Below are 22,306 nucleotides of genomic sequence, written 5' to 3' on the forward strand. Positions count from 1 at the left end.
CTCCTGGTAAGTTGCATTTAAATTAGCATTCTTTTTCATTGGCCAGGAAAGGCTGGCAGTTCATTTGTAGGCAAATACCCTTGATGTTTTTTTTTTTTTTTTTTTTGAATCTTTACAAAGTCACTCAGCAGGCACACACTTAACGCTTGCTCCGTGGAGAAAGGTTAAACGGTTTCCCCAAGACCACACAGATCAAACAAGTCGGGGAGGAGGGGCTCAAAGTGCCTGGTATACCTCGCCACACTCCCATAATTACCCAAACCGTCTCATTCCAAGCCCAAGGATCGGGCTTTCAAAGGGGACACGAAAGGAACGCCCGAGAGGTGAGCGCCAGGAGATCGGGAGAGGTGCCTTTCCCGGCATGCTCTGCAGCACACCGAGGGGCGCCAGGCGTATCCCGGCGTGCATCGGGGAGCGCCCAAGGGCGATGGTTCCCGGCTCCTGGAGAGGCGCGCGAAGTTAAGCCGGTAGGTGCGAGCTTCCTTAGCTTTGAACCTCTGGTTTCTCGTTTCCTCTTTATGAGTTTAATTCCATAACGGCAGAAAAGGATGGCCCTCTAACTACCCTCCCTCTCCGCGTGCGAACGACTCGGCGCCGCTTCGAGCTCGGTGCCAGGTGATTAGCGGGTAGGGGCGGGCCGGCGACCAGCACGTGACCCGAGCTGGCAGCCAATGACTAGCCGGGTGGTCCAGCAGCGCGAGGATTCCGGGACCCGCGAGCGGAACGGCGCGTGGGTCGGTTGCTGTCGGCCCTGGCAGGTACGCGCAGGCGCTTTGCTTGCCACGCGCTACGCCCGTCCCCACGCGCCTGGTGGCGTGTTCTTGGCGCGAGGTGTTAACAGTCTGGGTGTTTTTGTGAGTTGGGGGGAAGGAGAAGGTGGCGGGGAGGGGGCTGAGGCGTCACGTGGACGCCACAGCCAATCTCAGGCCGAGGCGCACCCACAGCTTTCCCCGGCGCCCCGGGGTGCGACGTGTTCAGTGAGGTTCGACCGGGCCCTGACGGCCTGAGCGCTCTTTCGAAGCGCGTGTGCGGCCCGTAAATTCTGGCCGCGGCTTTTCGCGGCGTCCTGCTCCGCGGCGAGCACAGACGACAAGTTCTCAGCAAAATGGCTGCTGGAAAGAGTCGCCAAGCAGGGGGAGCGCTGGGGCCGCGTGAAGGTCACATGACGAGGTTGGCAGCGCGTGCTGCTGGCGCGGGGCAGGGGGAGGGTGGGGGGGCGTGGCGGGTCACGTGCCTTCGACTGCGCCGGCCTGTGGTTTTCCAGCGTCTTTGCTGCGGTCGGATTGCCTGTTTTTACTCCTCCCACCTCGAAGCGTGGCAAGCGTCGGTGAGAAGCTGTGTGGTGTACTGGGATGAGCCGAGATCTGGGAATTCGGAGGCCTGGGGTCCAGGCCTTTGGCTGGTTTCATCTTGCCACTCTCGGCTTCCATTTCTCATTCAGCTCGGTAGAGGAGATCACCTCTTAAGGCCCCTCATACGGCCTCTGACTTCCTCACTTCAATTTCAATGCAGAAAAAAAAAAATTTAACAAATTCTTAACAATTATAATGAGACAACCGCCCCCCCTCCCCCCCAAAAAAAACCCACAGCCTCTCCCCTCTCAATCTTTACAGTGATGTGGGAAACCTGGTAGAGGTAATTTGTTATTATATTCTGGGCATGTCTCTCCATCTTTATCATTCCCATTTATACTTTATAGGGGCCCACGACCTCATTTGAAAAATACTGTCTTTTAGACATCTAATCCCTATGTATTTTCTGGGAGGAAATCAAAAGGTAACTACTATTGTCATAACTGTGGAGATGGGGAAATAGTAGTATTTAAAGGGAAATGCTGATCACCCATAACGCTGACTAGAAGGGCCTAGAAGTCTTCGTTTCCACTTGATGGGCTATCTTTGTAAAATTTTAGAGACCTGGTAGCCTGTGGCATTTTTCTTGGTCTCTGCTGCCAGTTCCAGCTCTTTATTTCACCAAAGAAGGGTCAAGGCGTTGGTGAAGAAAAGTATAAATTGTTTTCCACACCACTGCTTATGTTTTATGATACCTTTTGATTTATCTTAAAAAGAGCCTTTGAAAATTGTGCGAACACATCTGGAAAACATTTATTGAGCAATCATAATAGCTGTCACTTTTGAGTAATTATAATAGTTAACATCTTTCTGGCTTGGTGTTTTAAATACTTTGTACTGTATTTAATTTATTTAGTTCTCATAACAAACCTGCGAGGTAAGTACTGTTATTTCCATTTTACCACTGAGGAAAATAGCAACAGAGAGATATGGCTGGCAGTTTTACATGATTCCAACCAGATTTCCTTTTGAAAACTTGACAAAATGGTTTTAAAATTCATTTGAAAAAGTAAACCTAGAAAGTAAGAAACTTTTTGGAAGAGAAGAATGGGAAAAGGACTTGTACTAGAGAATATACAAATAAAGCTTTGATAATCAAAATGTAAGTAGCAACCCTGGAACACAAGAGTGGTGAAACAGAATAATCTAGAAATATATAAGATTATTTAGTGTTACAAAGGTGGTATTTCATATCAGTAGGGAAGGGGTTCCAAAATTTATGTTGGAACAATCAACTGTTTGGAGAAAGAATGGGATTTTTACCTTAAAATTTAAATAAAATTGCCGGGCGTGGTGGTTCACGCTTGTAATCCCAGCACTTTGGAAGGCTGAGGCGGGCGGATCACCTGAGGTCGGGAGTTCCAGACCAGCCTGACCAACATGGAGAAACCCCGTCTCGACTAAAAATACAAAATTAGCCAGGCATGGTGGCGCATGCCTGTAATCATAGCTACTTGGGATGCTTGAACCCGGGAGGTGGAGGTTGCAGTGACCAGAGATTGCGCCATTGCACTCCAGCCTGGGCAACAAGAGTGAAACTCTGTCTCCAAAAAAAAAAAAAAAACTAGGTGAATTTTATATATATGTATGTGTGTGTGTGTGTGCATGTGTGTGTGTGTGTATATATATATATATATTTTTTTTTTGAGAGGGAGTTTTGGGCTTGTCCCCAGGCTGGAGTGCAGTGATGCTCACTGCAACCTCTGCCTCCTGGGTTCAAGCAATTCTGCCTCAGACTTCTGAGTAGCTGGGATTACAGGTGTCCGCCGCTACACCTGGCTAATTTTTGTAATTTTAGTTGAGATGGGATTTCGCCATGTTGGCCATGCTGGTCTGGAATTCCTGACGTCAAGTGATCCTCCAGCCCCATAGAGATGGGGTCTCACTATGTTATCCAGGCTGGTCTTGAATTCCTGGGTTTGAGCAATCCTCCCACCTGGGCCTCCCAAAGTGCTAAGATTATAGACATGAGCCACCGAGCCTAGCCAAATTAAAAATTTTTTTTTTTTTTTTGAGAGTCTCACTCTGTGGGCCCAGGCTGGAGTGCAATGGCATGGTCTCGGCTCACTGCAACCTCCGCTTCCTGGGTTCAAGCAGTTCTCCTGCCTCAACCTCCCAAGTAGCTGGGATTATAGGTGTAGGCCACAACACCCAGCTAATTTTTGTATTTTTTTAAAAATTTTATTTTTTGAGACGGAGTCTCGCTGTGTTGCTCAGGCTGGAGTACAGTGGCGCGATCTCGGCTCACTGCAACCTACGCCTCCCAGGTTCAAGTGATTCTTCTGCCTCAGCCTCCCAAGTAGCTGGGACTACCGGCAGACTATGCCTGCCACCACACCTAGTTAATTTTTGTATTTTTAGTAGAGACGGGGTTTCACTATATTGGCCAGGCTGGTCTCAAACACCTGACCTCATGATCCGCCTGCCTCGGCCTCCCAAAGTGCTGGGATTACAGGCGTGAGCCACCACACCCGCCCAATAATTTTTGTATTTTTAGTAGAGACGGGGTTTCACCATGTTGGCCCGCTGGTCTCGAACTCCTCACCTCAGGTTTTCCTCCCATCTTGGCCTCCTAAAGTGCTGGGATTACAGAAGTGAGCCATTGCTCCTGGCCCAAATTAAATATTAAAATATAAAATGTAAAATCAGAAAATTACTGCTTTAAAAAACTGGGAAAACAGTTTTCCAATCTTGAAATAGGATGAGGCCAGGCACGTGGCTCATGTCTATAATCCCAGCACTATGGGAGGCCCAGGTGAGAGGATTGCTCAAACCCAGGAATTCAAGACCAGCCTGGGTAACGTAGTGAGACCCCATCTCTACAAAAAAATTGCAAAATTAGCTTGGTGTGGTGGCACGTCCCTGTTGTCACAGCTACTCAGGAGGCTGAATTGGGAGGATCACTTGACCTCAGGAGGTCGAGGCTGCAGTGAGATGTGACGTGTCACTGCACTCCACACTGGGCAACAGAGTGAGACCCAGGCTCAACAAAAGAGAAAAGAGCTGTTCTACTAAGCATGACTGCCAAGGCGAATCCATAAAAACAAAGATTGATGCAGTTATTACAAAAAACATCTGTCTAGTTGGCAGAAACACGGTAAAGTTAAAAGACAAATTTATTTATTTAGTATTCATTTATATTTACTGAGTGTTTACTATGTGCCAGCCAATGTTTTTAGGTTTAGGAGATCCAGTAATCAGCAAAGCCTGGCAAATTGTGGGAAAAAAAAAAAAAAATTGAACAAGACTAATGCAGGAGGATTCCTTGAAGCCAAGAGTTTGAGAACAGCCCAGGCAACATAGTGAGGCTCCATCTCTAAAAATAATAAATAAAAATAAGTTAGCAGGGAGTGGTGGTGCTATCTATGCTTTCAGTCCCAGCTATTCAGGAGGCTGAGGAGGGAAGATCCCATGAGCCCAGGAATTTGAGGCTGTGGTGAGATATAGTGCCACTGTACTCCAGCTTAGGTGACCCTGTTTCTAAAATTAAAAAAAAAAAAACATAATAATATGGGATTGGTTAAATAAATATGGTGCCTTTAGGCCTGATGCAGTGGCATGCACCTGTAATCCCAGCACTTTGGGAGGCCAAGGTGGGCAGATCACTTGAGACCAGGAGTTTGAGACCATCCTGGCCAACACGGCAGAACCCCTACCAAAAATACAAAAATTAGCTTGGTGTGGTGGCACATGCTGTAGTCCTAGCTACTCAGGAGGCTGAGGCAGGAGAATCACTTGAACCCAGAAGGTCAACGCTACAGTGAGCCATGATTGTGCCACTACACTCCAGCCTGGGCAACAGAGTGTCTGTCCCAAAAAATAAATAAATAAAAATAAAAATAAATAAATATGGTACCTTTATAGAGGGGAGTACTTTGTACCTGGTAAACATGATATAGATCTCTATTAATGACTTGGAAAGCCTGTAATAAGTGAACAAAGCAGGTTACAAAATTATGTGATCACATTTTGTAGAAATATACCTGTATATATCCCTTTATAGTACTTCTTCCTTATCCATGGTTTCAGTTTCAGTTATCTGCTGTCAACCGTGGTCTGAAAATGTTTTGAGAGACCACATTTATATAACTTATATTACAGTATATTGTTATATTTTATTAGTTATTAATCTCTCACTGTACCTAATTTATAAATTAAACTCTATTATAGGTAAGTATGTTAGTATAGGAAAAAACACTGTATAGGGTTCAATACTTTCCTAGGCTTTAGACATAAAGTGGGGGGTCTTGGAATGTATCCTGTGGGGATAAGAGGAGAATTACTGTACCTGGAAGTCTAAAAAGTTGAATATCAAGCGTAAGCTAATGGTGACTTTTTTTGAGCAGTAGGATTTTGGATGAATTAGATTAGAAAAAACTATTTTCCTCTTTTTTTTTTTTTTTTTTTTTGACAAGTGGTCTTTCCACGTTGCACAGGCAGGTCTCAGACTACTGGACACAAGGGATCTTCTTGCCTTAGCCTCCCAAGTAGCTGCGACTGCACCTGCACACTTGACTCTAAAAAAACTTTTTTTTTGAGACGGAGTTTCACTCTTGTTGCCCAGGCTGGAGTGCAATGGCGCTATCTCAGCTCACTGCAACCTCCACCTCCCAGGTTCAAGTGATTCTCCTGCCTCAGCCTCCCGAGTAGCTAGAATTACAGGCATGCGCCACCATGCCCGGCTAATTTTTGTATTTTTAGTAGAGACAGGGTTTCTCCATGTTGGTCAGGCTGGTCTCGAACTCCTGACCTCAGGTGATCCACCTGCCTCGGCTTCCTAAAGTGCTGGGATTACAGGCGTGAGCCGCTGTGCCCAGCCTAAAAAAACTATTTTTTAAAAGTTTTAGATTTATAGAAAAATTACAGACTACAGAGAGAATTTTCATACACCTAGCTTCCCTTCCAGCTTTTCCCATTATTAAAATCTTACGTTAGTATGGTATATTTACTTAATTAAATTATTTTATTTTAGTTTTTGAGATGGAGTCTGTCACCCAGGCTGGAGTGCAGTGGCACTGTCTCTGCTTTCTGCAGCCTCTGCCTCCTGGGTTCAAGTGATCCTCCCACTTCAGCCTCCCCAGTAGCTGGAATTACAGGTGATACTCGTGTCCCAGTCACCCAAGTAGCTGGGATTACAGGCATGCGCCACCACGCCCAGCTAATTTTTTTGTAATTTTGGTAGAGATGGAGTTTCATCATGTTTCCCAGGTTGGTCTCCTGAGCTCAAGCAATCCACTCTCCTTGGCCTCCCAAATTGCTGGGATTACAGGTGCGAACCACCACACCCAGCCTATTATAATTAAGGAACCAATAATGATACGTTATTATTAACGAAAGTCCATAATTTGTTCAGATTTCCTTTTTATCTAATGTCCCTTTTCTGTTCCAGTATTCCATCCAAGATAACGCAGTACTTTTTGTAGTCATATTTCCTTAGGATCCTCTTGGTTATGATAGTTTCTCATGCTTTCCTTGTTTTTGATGACCTTGACACTTGTGAAGAATACCAGTTAGGTTTTTTGTAGCATGTTACTCAATTGGGATTTGATATTTTTTTCGTCATTAGACTGGGATTAGAGTACTTAGTATCAACATGATTGTCACTATTGATGTGACCTTGATCACTTGGCTGTCAGTTTGGTTGTTAAATGTTTGCTTTTCTATACCTAATATTAAAAAAATTTGTTACTTGCAATATAAAAGTAAATATTTGTTGATATTCTGCACATGTCTACCAGTAGCATTTATAATAAGTAATACATTGACAAGCCTAATAATACAGAAAAATGATAATGGATGTTATAATCAAGGAAAAATAATGATGAAGTTGCCTGAAGGGCTAATTGTAGAAAGGAATTAAGGGCATTAGTACCATATAGCTTATTTTAACAGTCTTTGAGCTGTTTTAGGACTCTGTTCTAAGAAGAACATTCTGGTAATCAAGAATTGGATCTAAATTCAAAGGTAGGAAAGGAATTATTCAATTATTCATAATAGGATGAAAATACAAGTAGGATAGTTTAGATCAATTAGGTAAAATCTTACAATTCAACAACAAATAATTAATGAGCCCTACTGCGTGCCAGGTGCTAAGGATTGAGCAGTGAACAGGACAAAGTCCATACCCTCATGGAAGTTATATTTTGGTAGACTATGAGCTAATAAAGAAAGATTATTTCAGGGCCAGGCATGGTGGCTCATGCCTGTAATCCCAGCACTTTGGGAGACCGAGGCAGTTGGATCACCTGAGGTCAGGAGTTTGAGACCAGCTTGGCCAACATGGTGAAACCCCATCTCTACTAAAAATGCAAAAAATTAGCTGGGCGTGGTGGTGTGCGCCTGTAGTCCTAGCTATTTGGGAGGCTGAGGCACGAGAATCACTTGAACCCAGGAGGCGGAAGTTGCAGTGAGCTGAGATCATGCCACTGCACACCAGCCTGGGTGACAGAGCAAGACTCTGTATCCAAGAAAAAAAAAAGTGCTATGAAGAAAACAGAGAGTGGTGGTGGTGGGTTTGGTGGTTCTTTTAGATGGGTTGCCAGGCAAGGCTTCTCTGAAGTAACATTTGAAAATAACACAACCTGAATGATAAAGAGTAAGACACACCAAAACGTGGAGAATTGGAAGTAGTGCAAAGACTTTGTGTCAAAAATCAGTTTGGGAATTTTCAAGGAATTGCAAGAAGGCTAGTGTGCCAGAGTTGGGAGAGTGCTGGGGTATGAAGTGGTGGTGGTGGTGGTGCATGGTGGTAGGAAACGAGATTGAGAATTGGCGGGGCTCAGATTGTGTGGAGCCTTGTAGACCATAAGGTTTTTGGATTTTATTCTAACTGATGGTATTCATTGGACAGTTTTGTGCAGAAAAATGATACCTAATTTATGTTTTGAAAACATTGCTTTGCTGCAGAGGCAATTAAGAAGCCGTTGGAGGCCAGGTGTGGTGGCTCACACCTGTAATCCCAGCACTTTGGGAGGCCAAGGCGTGTGGATCTCGAGGTCAGGAGATTGAGACCATCCTGGCTAACATGGTGAAACCCTGTCTCTACTAAAAATACAAAAAAAAAAAAAAAAAAAAAAAATTAGCCGGGCATGGTGGTGGGCACCTGTAGTCCCAGCTACTTGGGAGGCTGAGGCAGGAGAGTGACGTGAGCCCGGGAGGCTGAGCTTGCAGGGAGCTGAGATTGTGCCACTGCACTCCAGCCTGGGTGACTGAGCAAGACTCCATCTCAAAAAAAAAAAAAAAAAAAAAAAAAAAAACCGTTGGAGTGGTGTGAGGTACAGTAGCTTGGACTAGTGAGGTAGATAGAGATAGAGGCAGTGAGAAGTGATTGAATTCAGGGCCTGTTTTCAAGGTAGAACCGACAGGATTTGCTGATAGATTAGCTGTGGGAGGTGAGTGAAAGAGAGTAATCAAAGATGATTACAAGGCTTTTAGCTGGAGCGACTGGTGCCATTTACAGAGATGGGAAACAGGAAGGAGCTAGTTTGAATGAAGTGTTAAGATGTTTGGAGCTTGAGATGCCTGCTAGATATCCAGGAATAGCCATTGAGTAGGCAGTTGACTATTAAATTCTAGAGCCTAGGGTCAAGATCAGGGTTGTGAATATACCTTTGGGATGTCATCGATATGTTGATGGTGTTTAAACACATAGAACTGCCAACCTCGGCAACATAGTGAGACCTTGTCTCTAGAAAGAAAAACAAAAATTAGCTGGGTGTGGTGTGGTGTGCTTGTGGCCCCAGCTACTTGGGAAGCTGATGTGGGAGGATTACTTCGGCCTGGGTGGTTGAGGCTACAGTGAGCCATGATCATGCCACTGCACTCTAGCCTGGGTGACAGATGGAGATCCTGTCTCAAAAAAAACAAAAACAAAAACTGAAAACAAAAACATGTAACTGGTTAGGTCAGCTAGGGAGTAAAGAAGAGGTCCAATGCCTGAGCCCTGAGACTACTGACATCATGGAGGGGAATAGATTGTAATATATACTTAAATTTCTTTTGTGTTGGTATTGGGACCAAATTGAGCAGCACGTAAATAATATAACACTGAATAATGCCTTTGAGATGATTATAATGTTACTAGGCTCTTCCTGTTACTTGAATCCTCATGTTTTTGTCACTTTCCTGCCCGAAGATTTCTACTTTTTCTCCATTGTTTGAGGACATAACCCCCCAGCCTTCATTGTCTGACTACTCTATATCATCTCGCTCCTTTTTATCTTTTCTCCTCTTTATCACACCTACCGTGCCCCATGTGCTTGGCTCCTCTATAACCCCTTGTTGGCCTGGAATACTCTTTCTCCTCCTACTGCTCTGCCTCAAACTCAGTCTTCAATGTCCACCTTAAATTTGCTATGTAATTTTCCCCAATTTCAGTGGATAAAATTGACCCCTTCACTGAATGGTACATCCTCAGTGCTGTTGCTTATACTTCAATTTATAGCAAAATACAAAATCAGTTGGTATTTTGGGTTTTAAAAAAATTCATTTGTTTCCCCAGTGCTTGGCATGTGGTAGATACTTAATCATAATGCATCGAAAAAGTTTAAAAGTTTTACTTTGGCCAAAGAGTAAGTAATTAAAAACTAGATCTTACAATACACGATCATATGGATCATTAGCTGAGATTTTTAGGATCTTTTTATTATGTCAAGTTGTTGGTTTTAATGATATTCATTGTGGCATAATTTAGCCAGTACAAAGTTTAGTGAAATGTCAGTTAGGAATCTTAGTTCAGAGACATATTAGGAATGTTTTATTCTCTAGGGCTGAATAATGCTTATTCTTTGGAGGCAGACTATTATAATAGATTTTTCCTTCACTTGCCCACTTTTCCACCCACCTTCTCAGTAGTTGGGAATTCTATTTTAACAGTACACGTGTACTTTGAGCTCTTTGCTGGAGACGGAACCTAATGTAATAAATCCAGTAGAATCAGCAGTACTCACCCCAGGAATGTCCTTTAAATTGTTGGACAGAAGGAGGCTTACTGTTGTGAATTGTAGGTGTGAAGATTTTTCAGCCTGTGAGTCCAAAGTAGGGTTGATTATTTTGTCATTCGATCATAAGCATGTATTGAGTACCTGCCATATATGGATATTGTATGAGGTGCAGTGTGGGGGACACACAAAAGAAATAAAATAAAAGGCATGGTTCTCTGCACATGAAGCCCTGACAATTTAGTTGAGGAACTGAAACATAGGAAGGAATTTAATCTTAACAAGCAATATATCAATAATTGCAAAGTACTGTAGTATAAATCAGGGACTGCATTTCTTTTTTTTTTTTTTTTTTTTTTTTTTTTTTTTGAGACGGAGTCTCGCTCTGTAGCCCAGGCTGGAGTGCAGTGGCCGGATCTCAGCTCACTGCAAGCTCCGCCTCCCGGGTTCACGCCATTCTCCGGCCTCAGCCTCCCGAGTAGCTGGGACTACAGGCGCCCGCCACCTCGCCCGGCTAGTTTTTTGTATTTCTTAGTAGAGACGGGGTTTCACCGTGTTATCCAGGATGGTCTCGATCTCCTGACCTCGTGATCCACCCGTCTCGGCCTCCCAAAGTGCTGGGATTACAGGCTTGAGCCACCGCGCCCGGCCAGGGACTGCATTTCTTAGGCCCATAATTATATTCTCCGGGTTATATACAGTCTTTTTTTTTTTTTTTTTTTTTTTTTTTTTTGAGGCGGAGTCTCGCTCTGTCGCCCAGGCTGGAGTGCAGTGGCGCGATCTCGGCTCACTGCAAGCTCCGCCTCCCGGGTTCACGCCATTCTCCTGCCTCAGCCTCCCGAGTAGCTGGGACTACAGGCGCCCGCCATCTCGCCCGGCTAGTTTTTTGTATTTTTTAGTAGAGACGGGGTTTCACTGTGTTAGCCAGGATGGTCTCGATCTCCTGACCTCGTGATCCGCCCGTCTCGGCCTCCCAAACTGCTGGGATTACAGGCTTGAGCCACCGCGCCCGGCCTATATACAGTCTTATATCAATTTTTAACATTTTAATTTGACTTGAAGTTCTGCATTTTCTCTTATCCTTTAACATTTCTGGTTTCAATAATATACTGATTTAGCTCTTTGTTTGATACGATAAAAGCCATATATAAGAAGACTTCTCTGCCACAATGTTGCATCCAAGCATTTTATTCTTTCATGTCTGTAAAGAAAGTACATAGGCCCACACCTGTAATCCCAGCACTTTGGGAGGCCAAGGAAGGAGGATTGCTTGAGTCCAGGAGTTCGAGACCAACCTGGGCAACGTAGCGAGACCCTGTCTCTATGAAAATATAAAAATGAAAAATAGGGCCGGGCGCGGTGGCTCAAGCCTGTAATCCCAGCACTTTGGGAGGCCGAGACGGGCGGATCACGAGGTCAGGAGAGCGAGACCATCCTGGCTAACATGGTGAAACCCCGTCTCTACTAAAAAATACAAAAAACTAGCCGGGCACGGTGGCGGGCGCCTGTAGTCCCAGCTACTCGGGAGGCTGAGGCAGGAGAATGGCGTGAACCCGGGAGGTGGAGCTTGCAGTGAGCCGAGATCCGGCCACTGCACTCCAGCCTGGGCGACAGAGCAAGACTCCGTCTCAAAAAAAAAAAAAAAAAAAAAAAAAAAGAAAAATAAAAAATACGTAATTTGAAATGGTGGAATGTCATTTATCCTTTACAAATATGACAGAGGCACACTTTCATTTTTTTGCTATGTGTAGGTTCCTCCTCCGCATACTTTGTGTTTCCACTTAAAGGGGTGGAGAGGGAGAAAGAGAACCTGGAGAACAAATTTTGTGTGTGTATCTGAATGTGAGTTTAAAAGTATGTATTTTCATTAAAGGCAACCAACTGAACAGAAAAGAAGTACGTATTTTCATATTTGAATTATAAAAGTGGTTTTTTTTTTGAGAAGATAAATACATAAGCATAAATAATAATTTCTTTTTTTTTTTTTTTTTGAGACGGAGTCTTGCTCAGTTGCTCAGGCTGGAGTGCAGTGGCACAGTCTCGGTTAACTGCAAACTCTGCCTCCCAGGTTCACGCCATTCTCCTGCCTCAGCCTCCCGAGTCGCTGGGACTACAGGCGCCCGCCACCACGCCCGGCTAATTTTTTTGTATTTTTAGTAGAGACTGGGTTTCACCATATTAGCCAGGCTGGTCTCGATCTCCTGACCTTGTGATCCGCCTGCCTCGGCCTCCCAAAGTGCTGGGATTACAGGCGTGAGCCACTGTGCCCAGCCAGAATAATTTCTGATAAGCCAACTATCACTGTTAGCGTGTCGATATGTTTCTAGGTTTCTTTTTTTTTAAATGGCAAGTGTTGCTTTTTAACTCAGATACCTTTAGAAAAAAGATAATTGTCTTTACATAGGTTTATCTGATCAAGTTACTCTCAATAAAATTCTGTAGTGGCTTTGCATAGTAAATGGAATCAAGTTGAGACAAGTTCAGATTCCTTACTTAGCTTGACACATAAAGCCCTCTACCTCATAGTTTATCTCATGCCATATGTCTCCCTCATACACAACTTGTTTTATCCATATTACATGTGTGTACTACTTTCAGTCCTCTAGATGAGGGGTTGGCAAACGTTTTCTGTAAAGGACTAGATAGTAAATATTTTAATTTATGGGCCTTAGCATTTCTTTTAAGTACTACGCAATTCTGTTGTGGTAGTAAACTGCAGGACCAGCCCAGAGAGTGTCTACTCTGTTGATAACAGAATGTCAGGTTACTTTGTAGATATAAAATAGCCAAGATTGCAAGTCATGTAGCCTGGGCATGCACAATAGGAAAAGCTTTGATCTCTAACAGCACCCAGAACCAACATCCCTCCTCCCCTCTCTCAGCAGAACCAAGAAGTCTGGGACATGACCAGAACTTGAATACTGGAACGTTTTCAGGAGCAACGGGTCCCTTGGCCGTAAAGATCCAGGGCTAAAATTCGCCTCAACATACCTTACTGAAATGGTTAAGTTTGAAGCCCCCCATCAGACCTTGGCAAGCCAACATTTCCAGACCTTTTCCCTTGCCCTCCAACCTCTTAAAACTTGTCCCAGACTCCAAATCAGGGAGACAGATTTGAGCTGGGCCTCCTGTTTCCGCACTAGTCTGCCTTGCAATAAAGCGTTTCTTTTCTCAAAAGCTGGTGCCTCCTACCTATAGGAGATCTCCTTCCTGTAGGAGATAGGAAAAAAAAAAAAAGGCTGGTGCTGTAGTATTGGCTTCAATGCATACCGGGCAGCGAGCCCATTTGCTAGATAACAGCACTAAAGCAGCCATAGACAATAATACACAAACAAATGAAATGGCTGTGTTTCAGGGAAACTTTATATATAGACACTGAAATTTGAATTTCATGTAATTTTTTTTTTTTTTTTTTTTGAGATGGAGTCTCGCTCTGTTGCCCAGGCTGGAGTGCAGTGGTACAATCTTTGGCTCACTGCAACCTCCGCCTCCCAGGTTCAAGTGATTTTCCTAGCTCAGCCTCCCGAGTAGCTGGGACTACAGGCGTGCGCCACCATACTCGGCTAATTTTTTTTTGTATTTTTAGTAGAGAGCAGGTTTCACTATGTTGGCCAGGCTGGTGTCAAACTCCTGACCGTAGGTGATCCATCCACTTCTGCCTCCCAAAGTGCTGGGATTACAGGTGTGAGCCACTACACCTGGCCTTTCATATAATTTTTACATGTCATAAAATTTTATGACCTGGATTTTTTTTCAACCATTAAAATATGTAAAAAAATCATTCTTAGCTTGTGGGGCATATGAAGACAAATGGCAGAGCATGGCCTTTGGGGCTATAGTTTATGGATTCCTGCTCACTTCTGGGTGCCTCTGTCCTTGCTGAGTACACTCTTTTCCCTCTGCCGCACTTTGTTTTCCTAGTATGGCTAACTTACTCACACCTCATCTCAATATTACAGTCTCAAGGTATTCAGAATTTGTTTTAGATTCTCTTTTTCTGGTGATGGAAGTGCTCTGTTCAGATCTCTCTCTTATTTGAGACAGGGTCTTGTTCTGTTGCCCATGCTGGAGTGCAGTGGTGTGTGCACAGCTCACTGCAAACTTGACTTCCCAGCCCAGGCCCAAGCCATCCTCCTGCTTCAGCCTCCCAAGTAGCTGGGATTTTGTGCCACCCACCACCCCTGGCTAATTTTTTTTTGTGTTTTGTTTTTTTGAGACGGAGTTTTGCTCTTGTTGCCCAGGCTGGAATGCAATGGCACAATCTCGGCTCACTGCAGCCTCTGCCTCCTGGGCTCAAGGGATTCTCCTGCCTCAACCTCCTGAGTAGCTGGGAATATAGGCAGGCGCCACCATGCCTGGCTAATTTTGTATTTTTAGTATAGATGGAGTTTCTCCATGTTGGTCAGGCTGGTCTCCCAACTCCCGACCTTAGGTAATCTGCCTGTCTCGGCCTCCCAAAGTGCTGGGATTACAGGAGTGAGTCACTGCACCTGGCCCCACCCCTGGCTAATTTTGAAAAATATATTTATGTTTTATTTTTATTTATTTGTTATACTTTTAAATTTCTTATTTTTTTAAATAGAGGTGGCATCTCACTGTGTTACCCAGGTTGATCTCGAACTCCTGGGCTCAAATAATCCTCCCACCTTGGCCTCCCAAACTGCTGTGGTGGCCTGTAATCCCAGTACTTTGGGAGACCAAGGTGTGAGCCACCATGCCGGGACTGATTTTTAAAATTTTTGGTAGAGATGGGTTCCACTGTGAGCCGTGATTGCGCCACTGCACTCCAGCTGAGAGAGAGTGAAACCCTGTCTCAAAAACAAACACACACACAGAAAAAAGAAAAGAAAAAAAAAGAAAAAAACTACAAGCATGTGCCACACACACACACAGAAATTAAGAGGAATAAAAAGTTGTCAGTGGTAAGATTGTAGGTATCACAAATTATATTATTTGCTTATTTATTTTATAGGTTCTTTGTTAGAATGTAAACTCCTAGAGGTCAGGGATTTTGTCTGTCTTAGAACAGTGCCTGGCTTACGATAGTTTTGAGTAAATATTTGTTTATTGTTTCATGAATTGAATGTGGAAACATTTCTTTTTGTTGGCCTTAATGTTATAGTAATGCTTATTTACATTAAATTAAAACAAAAGTTAAAAAGAAAATTCCTGGTGGGCGTGGTGGCCCACGCCTGTAATCCCAGAACTTTGGGAGGCCAAGGCAGGTAGATCACCTGAGGTCAGGAGTTTGAGACCAGCTTGAACAACATGGTGAAACCTTGTCTCTACTAAAAATACAAAATTATCTGGGTGTGGTGGTGCATGGGTGCTCTATAGCAGCTGCTTGGGAGGCTGAGGCAGGAGAATCGCTTGAACCTCGGAGGCAGAGGTTGCAGTGAGCCGAGATTGCACCACTGTATTCCTGGGCAACAAGAGCTAAACTCTGTCTCAAAAAAAAAAAGAAGAAGAAAAGAAAATTCCTAATTCTTTTTTTTTTTTTTTTTGAGACAGTTTTGCTTTGTCTCCCAAGCTGGAGTGCAGTGGCTCGATTTCAGCTCATTGCAACCTCTACCTCCTGGGTTCAAGCGATCCTTCTGCCTCAGCTTCCTGAGTAACGGGAACTACAAGCGTGTGCCACCACACCTGGCTAATTTTTGTATTTTTTGTAGAGATGGGATTTTGCCATGTTGGCTAGGCTAGTCTTGAACTCCTGGCCTTAAGTGATCCACCTGCCTTGGCCTCCCAAAGTGCTAGGATTACAGGCGTGAGCTACTGTGCCCAGCCCCAACCTTTTTTTAGTGCAGCATGGTTTTTGCATGTTCTCACCACCATTACTGGCCACCTCTGGTCCTCTGTAAGTATTATACCCAAAACAGGACACACTCTTCTAGATTTAAGCAATCCAGCCCAGCGTATAGAGGAATTACTTCCTCTCAGAATCTAGATACCACACATTCAATTTAGGGTTTCTTGTACATGTTGTCCCATTGTTGGGTCATATTGAACTTTGTAGGTATAAGAGATAGGAAAAACCAAACTGCTTTTTCCTGATCTCACATACTACTCAACAATTCTGACACCAGATGTGTGTTGGATTTTTCCTTACACACTAAGCAGTTCTCTAGTAGACACCAATTGGATATCCTATAATTCAATTGTAACAGTGTCTACCTGCAGATAGTGTCAGATAGGATCTGATAGGATCTGACACTATCTGCAGGTAGACACTGTTACAATTGAATTTGTAGGGCTCAACCATACAAAACTGTCTCCACTTCACATGCCAGTTGCATGTCCCAGGTTGTGACCTGTGTTAACCAACTGGCTACAACCTTCTCCTTGGGTTTGGTTAATTTGCTGGCGTGGCTCACAGAACTCAGGGAAACACTTTATTTGTGTGTATCCATTTATTATGAAGAATATTATACAGGATACAGATGAGCAGCCAGATGGAAGAGATGCATAAGGCAAAGTCTGTAGGAAGGAGTGTGGAGTTTTTGTGTCCTCCCTGAGCACTCCACACTCCTGGCACCTCCCTGTGTTCAGCAGCCCAAAAGTTGTCCAAACCCTGACCTTTTAGGGTTTTGTGGAGGCTTTATTATGTAAGCATGATTGATTAAATTATTGGCCGTTGGTGATCAGCTTAACCTTCAGCTCCTCTTCACTATCAGGAGGTGGGAGTGAGGTGGGAATCACAGTTTCAACTTTCCAATCACATGGTTGGTTCTCCTGGCAAGTAGCCCCCAGAAGCTATCTAGGAGTTCACCCTAAGTTGCTTTGTTAGAACAAGATATGCTCCCGTCACCCAGGAAATTCTAAGGGATTTAAAGGCTCTCTGTCAGATGCTCCTATCACTTAGGAAATTACAAAGATATTAAGAGTTTTATTTAAACTCAGGAACTGGAGGTAGAGACCAAATATCTATTTCTTATTATATTACAATATTACAGTAGGCATTTAAAACTTTAATTTTGCTAACACATTATAATAGTTTCCAACTCTTTCCCAGTAAATGTTTACCTGCTAATGTAACAGAACTGGCTAGCTTGACTTTTGTGTATTTTTGTTTTTCCCTGCCCTCCTTCATTGGAGGTATTAATAAGTAGCAAAATGTTCAAAAGATGGGTAGGCAGAGAAATAAAGTGACACCTCTGGAAAGTCTACACTTTTTTTTCTTTTTTTTTTTTTGAGACGGAGTCTCGTTCTGTCGCCCAGGCTGGAGTGCAGTGGCGCGATCTCTCCTCACTGCAAGCTCCACCTCCCAGGGCGCCTGCCACCGTGCCTGGCTAATTTTTTGCATTTTTAGTAGAGATGGAGTTTCGCTGTGTTAGCCAGGATGGTCTCTATCTCCTGACCTTGTGATCTGCCCGCCTCAGCCTCCCAAAGTGCTGGGATTACAGGTGTGAGCCACCGCACCAGGCCGAAAGTCTACACATTTTTAAAAATTTTTGTTTTTAATTTTATATTTTGCTAACTTCTTTTTTTAACTGTCCTTACTGCTTATGCAAAGTCTGCACATTTTATATTATAAAATATATATTTTAAATTTTATAGAGTATTATAAAATTTGTAATATTCTCCAAATAATTCAATGATGATTATACATTTTCTTTTTTTTTTTTTTTTTTTTTTTGAAACGGAATTTCACTCTTGTGCAGGCTGGAGTACAATGGTACGATCTTGGTTCACTGCAGCCTCTGCCTCCCGGGTCCAAGCGATTCTTCTGCCTCAGCCTCCTGAGTAGCTGGGATTTCCGGCATGTGCCACTATGCATGACTAATTTTGTATTTTTAGTAGAGTTGGGGTTTCTCCATTTTGGTCAGGCTGGTCTTAAACTCCTGACCTCAGGTGATCCACTTGCCTCAGCCTCCCAAAGTGCTGGGATTACAGGCATGAGCCACCGCCCCTGGTTGATGACTATACATTTTCTAGATGCTTTCTTCAGAATTCCTGAAATTGCAGGAGAGTAAGTGCTTGTGTAAAAATCAGAAACTGATCTCGGCTGTCTGTTCAGAAAGTATTGAAAACCTATTTTTTCCAGGAAAATGTGTCATTATAATTTTACCCTAACTTTCCAAAACTGTAACTAAATTCTTATTCCCATCAGCCCTTCATTTCTCATGGATGTCACTATGATATCGTGTGGATGTCACTGAGATATAGCTCATGGATATCATAGACCAAGGGATGTCAACCTTTTTCTTTCTCCTCCTCAGTGTTTCAGGAAGGCAAACATTTTCTGTAAAGGACCAGATAGTAAATATTTAGGCTTTGTGGACCAGAGGGTCTCTGTCTCAACAATTCGACTATGCTTTTATATCACAAAAGTGATCACAGACAATATGTAAATCAATGGACATGGCTGTCTTTCAATAAAACTATTTACAGAAGCAGACATCAAACCTAGAGTGGAAAGAAATCATTGTACCAAAAAGACACAGGCACATTGCAGCACTATTCACAATAACAAAGAAATGGAGTCAACCTAAGTACCCATCAGCAGTAGACTGGATAAAGAAAATGTGGTACATACACACCATGGAATACTATGCAGCCATAAAAAAGAATGAAATCATGTCATTTGCAGCAACATGGATGCAGCTGGAGGCCATTTTCCTAAGTGAATGAACACAGAAAACCAAATATCACATGTTCTTACTCACTTTTTTCTTTTTTTTCGAGATGGAGTTTTGCTCTTGTCACACAGGCTGGAGTGCAATGGAGTGATCTTGGCTCACTGCAACCTCTGCCTCCCGGGTTCAAGTGATTCTCCTGCCTCAGCCTCCTGAGTAGCTGGGATTACAGGCGCCCGCCACCATGCCCAGCTAATTTTTGTATTTTTAGTAGAGACAGGGTTTCACCATGTTAGCCAGGCTGGTCTCGAACTCCTGACCTCAGGTGATCTGCCTGCCTGGGCCTCCCAAAGTGCTGGGATTACAGGCATGAGCCACTGCACCTGGCCCACATGTTCTCACTTATAAGTGGGATCTAAACATTAGGTGCTCATGGACATAAAGATGGCAACAGTAGATACTGGGCACTACCAGAGAGGGTAGGGAAAGGGGGACAAGGGTTGAAAACTCTAATTATTGGGTATTATGCTTACTACCTAAGTGACAGGATCATCCGTACCCCAAACCTAAGTATCACACAGTATCCCCATGTAGCAAACCTGCACATGTACCCTGAAATGTAAAATAAAAATTCAAATTATTATTATTATTATTATTATTATTATTTTGAGACAGAGTTTTGCTCTTGTTGCCCGGGCTGGAGTGCAGTGGCGCCATCTCAGCTCACCGCAACCTCTGCCTCCCAGGTTCAAGCAATTCTTCTGCCTCGGCCTGCCGAGTAGCTGGGATTACAGGCTTGTGCCACCACCCTGGCTAATTTTGTGTTTTTAGTAGAGATGGGGTTTCTCCATGTTGGTCAGGCTGGTCTTGAACTCCCAACCTCGGATGATCAGCCCTTCTCGGGCTCCCAAAGTGCGGAGATTAGAGTCGTGAGCCACCATGCCTGGCCAAAAATTGAAATTATTAAAAAATACCTAGAGTGATGTCTGTTGTATCAGGCCTAGTAGTAATGACTGTCATCATAGACCCACTATCTTCACCATCCATGAAGATAGACTAGAATTCTACATGGAAAGCATTTTCCTTTAGAGTTTTTGAAGCCTTGGTTCTGTCTTCCAATGTTCCTTTTGAGAAATATTTTGCTATTCTGATTCCTTTTTTTTCCTTTTGTTTTAGAGATGGGGTCTTATTATATTTCCCAGGCTGGTCTCAAACTCCTGGTCTGAAGCAGTCTTCTCATCTCACCCTTCCAAAGTTCTGGAATTATAGGAGTGAGCCAAAGTGCTTGGCCCCATTCTGACTCTTTTTTTTTTTTTTTTTTGAGACGGAGTCTTGCTGTGTCACCCAGGCTGGAGTGAGTGCAGTGGCACGATCTCAGCTCACTGCAAGCTCTACCTCCCGTGTTCATGCCATCTTCCTGCCTCCGTCTCCCAAGTAGCTGGGACTACAGGTGCCCGCCACCATGCCTGGCTATTTTTTTGTATTTTTAGTAGAGACGGCATTTCACCTTGTTAGCCAGGGTGATCTTGATCTCCTGACCTTGTGATCTGCCCGTCTCGGCCTCCCAAGTGCTGGGATTACAGGAGTGAACCACTGCGCCCGGCCTCTGACTCTTGATCCATTGTTTAAACCAGTCTTTTCTGTCTTTCTCTGTCTGGAGGCTTCTCTTGGTTCTTAGCACTTTCTCTGTGTGTCTTTCAGGTTACTTAAATTCTCATCACTTTTTCTAGTCAGTGCAGTGGAGATGGTAGTACCTACCTTAGGCTTGTTTTGAATATTAATGTGATAAAGAATATAAAGTGCTAAAAACAGTGCTTTGCATATAATTGTTGCTGTTATCATCAATATCTTACTGAGGCATCTCACTAAAATCCCTTTCTGTAGTTTTCACCATCCATAACCACCTTTTGGTACTGTGGGGTTCCTATGGTGTGAAATTCTGATTGCAGAGACAAAGTCTGGGATAACTTGAAATGATACTAGAGATTTGTAGGGTTAAGGAATGGAAATGGGATCTTCCAGTAGCCCTGAGCCTAAAATAGAGGTTTGGAGTCACGTAAGAATTTGGTATAATCGGAATGTTTGTAACACAAGGAAATGATAAATGCTTGAGGTGATGGATACCCCATTTACCATGATGTGATTATTATGCTCTGTATGCCTGTATCAAAATACCTCATGTACTGCATAAATACTATATACACCTACTATGTACCCATAAAATTAAAAGTAAAAAAATAAAATTGAATAAAAATAGAGAATTTGGTTCCCAGTTGCATTCACTGAGTTGGAGGTTACAATAGAATACACGTGTACCTTCCTCCACCCAGGTGACCCCTTGCCACGATTATGCATATGTTAGTGTCAATCACAGTGTTTTCCAAGCTGCTAACTGTATTTATATTTTTCAAGTGAAAGCTTTTTAGCACTGCAGGTTACTTTTCAGTTCTTTTAAAGTGTTATAACTTCCCTTTTATTTTAAATAGTGTGTTCTTGGAACCAGCATTTTATATTGCCACTAAAAATTTAAAATAATTAGATCAATATTGGTGTCATTTGAAATAGGATATTTGAAAAGAGCAGATTGTTTTCAGGTTATATTTTTACGCAAAAGCATACTTAATTTCCTCTGATTCTCCTTAATTTTGTTTTTTGAGGACACTCTGCCTTCTGAGTAGCATATTAGTAAAGATGTGGGTAGGAACAGACCTTTTATGTCATCTTTAAGGGAAATAGGGAATCATAAAAGTCCTTATTTGTTTAATTTTTTTTAGTAATAAAAATAAAAAATTAAAAAAAAAGTTTCTAACTCAGTAATTTTTTTGTTTTTATTGAGACAGGGTCTTGCTATGTGCCCAGGCTCAAGCTCAAGGCCCGCCTCAACCTCCCAAAGTGCTAGGATTATAGGCATGAGCCTCCACTCCTGGCCAGAATGTTTTTATTTTTGATGAGCCTAAGATTATATGAGATACACTTGCCTTGCCCCCTAACTTCAGCCTTAAGTTCAGCTGGCTATTTTACTGGTGTTTTGTCCAACAGGTGAGAAAAGGTGAGCTGCCTTGTTAAATTCTTCCCCCTGCTGGGAAAATAACCAGAAATGTATTAAGTTTATCATCTTTACAAATGAATTGTTTATAGTATACTTTTCCTGCCAAGGAGACTTGGACTAATGTTTGAGCCAAATATGAAAGGAGGTAATCATACAAGTGCTGTTAAAAGGTGAGCAAGATCTGGTGACGGGCTTTGGAAGCAAGGATGACCATCCATTAAGCATAGTAGGCACAGTGCATATGTGGCCCACAGTACTTTTAGGGGGTCTATGATAATGTTTTAGTCTCTTGTAAAATCAGAAGAAAAAACTATTAGGTGAAACAAAATATTTTCATATATTGCTTTTTGTGTCAATACAGCCATAAAATAGAATTTCAATTAAATTTTATTT

General features: G+C 43.0%; 1 protein-coding gene across 3 annotated transcripts in view; it reads left to right on the top strand.

Moving 5' to 3' along the window:
* The first annotated feature begins 381 nt into the window (after nucleotides 1-381).
* Nucleotides 382-22,306, top strand: part of MGA (MAX dimerization protein MGA) — a 173,524-nt gene continuing 151,599 nt past the window's right edge. Inside the window, exon 1 of one of the 3 annotated variants that reach the window (XM_050799316.1) lies at nucleotides 382-467. The gene's annotated coding sequence lies outside the window, so the exon portion shown is untranslated. Of the gene's footprint in view, nucleotides 468-670; nucleotides 759-22,306 lie in introns of those variants that run through there. The other 2 variants (XM_050799326.1, XM_050799313.1) reach the window with 2 other exon arrangements.

This window comes from Macaca thibetana, chromosome 7 (genome assembly GCF_024542745.1).
Source record: "Macaca thibetana thibetana isolate TM-01 chromosome 7, ASM2454274v1, whole genome shotgun sequence".
Classification (NCBI taxonomy): domain Eukaryota; kingdom Metazoa; phylum Chordata; class Mammalia; order Primates; family Cercopithecidae; genus Macaca; species Macaca thibetana.